We start from the raw sequence: 3394 nt of genomic DNA on the forward strand, positions 1-3394 counted from the left end.
CTGGTGGAAGGAGCACACCAGAAGTTTCTCTAGGCAGGTCTGCCACGCACCAGGCACGGGAGACGCTCAGCTAGTTTCTATGCCCCTTTGTCCCAACTTGTCCCAACTATTCTTAGCCTACTCTTTAAGAGCTACATCCCTATATCACATGACTTGAATCATATCAAGGAAGGCATTCATAGAACTTCACTGCAGTGTGTGTTTATTTATTTATTTATTTATTTTGAGATAGAGTTCTGTTCTCGTTGCCCAGCTTGGAGTGCAGTGGTGCCATCTCGGCTCACTGCAAACTCTGCCTCCCAGGTTCAAGCAATTCTCCTGCCTCAGCCTCTCAAGTAGCTAGTATTACAGGTGCCTGCCACCATGCCAGGCTAATGTTTTGTATTTTTAGTAGCAGCAGGGTTTCACCATGTTGGCCAGGCTGGTCTCGAACTCCTGACCTCAGATGATCCACCCACCTCAGCCTCCCAAAGTGCTGGGATTACAGGCATGAGCCACCGTGCTCGGCCAGTGTTATCTTTATTTTTTTAATTATTATTTTTATTTTTCAGAAATGGGGCCTCTGTCACCCAGGCTGGAATGCAGTGGTGCGATCATGGCTCACTGCAGCCTCAAACTCCTGGGGTCAGGCAATTCTCTCACCTCAGCTTCCTGAGTAGTTGGGACATGTGTGTCACCATGCCCCGCTAACTTTCTTATTTTCAGTGGAGATGGAGTCTCACTATGTAGCCCAGCCTGTTCCCTAACTCCTAGGCTCAAGTGATCATCCCCTCTCTGCCTTTGATCAAGGGACTATATAAAAAATAACAAGCTGGAAACTGCCGCCTCTGCTTCTTCATATGCACCTTACATATGCATATCGGAAGCCATGGATGCTACTTTAACAAACAAGGCACTTAAGTGGCCTCATTTGGGGTCACTCCAGACTTTTATCCTATTTCTATCTTCCTTGTTCTCTTCAGTGCTTTGGGGCATTCACACACACACACACACACACACACACACACACACACAACCTTGGCCCAGACTCATGTGTCTGGGAGGTCTGCGCTGGTTGATTCTGACCCTGGCCTGGGACTGCCTTGGGTTGTTTTTTTTTTTTTTTCTAGTAATTGCCACTCACCCCACATATTGCCCCTACTCCTGGACACCTCCTACAACCTGAACCCACATCATCTTGGCCCCATTTCCCAAGGGAGGGAGAATACACAGTTCTTGAATGGTAGAAAACATCGGACATAATTATACTCATCCCATAATTGCAAAAGATTTTTCTAGAAATTTCTCAGAAAGTTTTTTTATCTTCATGAACGGCTTTGACCTCTGACCCACCACAGCTATATGCGGCTCATGTGGTCACGAGTTCAATGCAGAGATGGGCAGGGTATTCACACCAAACAGGAAAATAAACATTAAAATTGGGGCTTTCTGTTGTCTGATACACAGCTGCAACAATGCCCAAATTTTAAGCAACAGGACAGGTAGAGCCTAACCTTGCAGGATGGGGTGGGTGCACCAGCCACAGATGCAAATTTGATCCCTGGTCTCAGTTCCCCAGAACTGCTCTGGGGATCCCCAAGACGAGCTCCCAAGTGAAAAGTTAGAACTGTAGCTGTAAATATTTGAGAATGGTCTCCAAGATCATAGACGAGAGTGAAAGCTAGAAACAAATGTTACTGCACAGCTTGTGCCTGACTCTGGAACGAATGCTGAGTCAGTTCAACATGCGCACCCACCTCCACGTAGGCTTACGCTGCTAAGCTGGAGTGTATCCATATAAAGCTTGCTGCTTCTGATCCGAACCCTTCTCGCTGGTCTGCATTGCTTTAAGCAAATGACGATTTGTGTAGCACTCAAGAAGATATTTGATTCGTTGGAGGTAGAATGGGACATTCTGCAGTGCAAGGAACAGACTTTATTCCTGTCACCCAGATCCTACACATTCTTATCAGGAGGAGAGACAGCAAAAAACGACAAGAAACTAAAGAGAATCAAATTCACCAAATATTTGTAGGAAGGGGAGCCATATGGCCCAGTGATGTCTACGGCCTGAGTGTAGCTGTTAATGGTACTCCTTTTCACTTATTTTTTATTTATTTAGAGGCAGAGTCTTGCTCTGTCACCCAGGCTGGAGTGCAGTGGTGTGATCTCAGCTCACAGCAGCCTCTGCTTCCAGGGTTAGAACAATTCTGCTTTTAGCCTCCCCAGTAGCTGGGATTACAGGTGCCCACCACCATACTCGGCTAACCTTTGTATTTTTAATAGAGACAGGGTTTCACCATGTTGGCCAGGCTGGTCTCGAACTCTTGACCTCAAGTGATCCACCTGTCTTGGCCTCCCAAAGTACTGGGGTTACAGGCATGAGCCACCACACCCAGTGTCTGGTGGCTGGCTGGCCATCTTGGCTTTCCTCAGCTTACAGACGCATTACCCCCGTTTCTGATTTCATGTTCACATGGCATTCTCCCTGCATGTGTCTCAGTCCAAGTCTCTTTTTTTTAAATAAGAACACCATCATCTTGGATTAGGGCCCACCTTGTTCCAGCATCACCTCATTTTAACCAATGACATCAGCAATGACCCTATTTCCAAATAAGGTCACATTCTGACGTCCTGGGATTAGGACTTCTTCAGCATATGAACTTTGGTGGGACATGATTCAACCCGTAATACCTACTATGTGGCAAACCCATGTGCATGTTGAGAGAAAGAGGAGGCACCCAGGACACGGTTGAAGGCAGGGCAATGGAACTATGAATGAAGTTCCACGCGAGCACGGCGAGGCTTGGAGAAGTGGCACAACCCTCACGTTGTATCCTGGTGATGCTGAGGGGGATTTCCATATCTAAGATCTAGTTTCTGAAACTACGTTTTCAAAGTCAGGTGTGCCCCTATAGTGCAAAACTGTGCAGTTGTCATTAAAACCAATACACTGTGGAGCACAAACAGGTTAGAACTGAAAACAGAGACACTGTGTTAGGGGCCGAATTGTACTCTGAAGATTCCTATGCTGACGTCTAGACCCTAGTCCCTCGGAATGTAACTGTGTTTGGAAACAAGGTCTTTTAAGTTAAAATGTAGTGTGGGTCTTAATGGAATATGATTGTGTCTTTATAAGAAAAGGGGCTGAGGACACACGGGGAAAAAGGAGACCCCAGGCTGCATATGTACAGAGGAAAGGCCGAGTGAGGACGGAACTCACGTGCAAACCAAATGTATTTCTGACTTTTTAGTGTTGAATTCCCTGAAATGTGGATAAAATGTTGCCTGCAAGGCTTGGTGGGACTCTGCATATTTTGTTTTATTTTTAAGGCAGAGTCTTACTCTGTGGCTCAGGCTGGAGTGCAGTGGTGCGATCTCGGCTCACTGCAACCTCCGCCTTCCAGGGTCAAGC

Source organism: Cebus imitator, unplaced genomic scaffold, assembly GCF_001604975.1.
Source record: "Cebus imitator isolate Cc_AM_T3 unplaced genomic scaffold, Cebus_imitator-1.0 Scaffold103, whole genome shotgun sequence".
Classification (NCBI taxonomy): Eukaryota; Metazoa; Chordata; class Mammalia; order Primates; family Cebidae; genus Cebus; species Cebus imitator.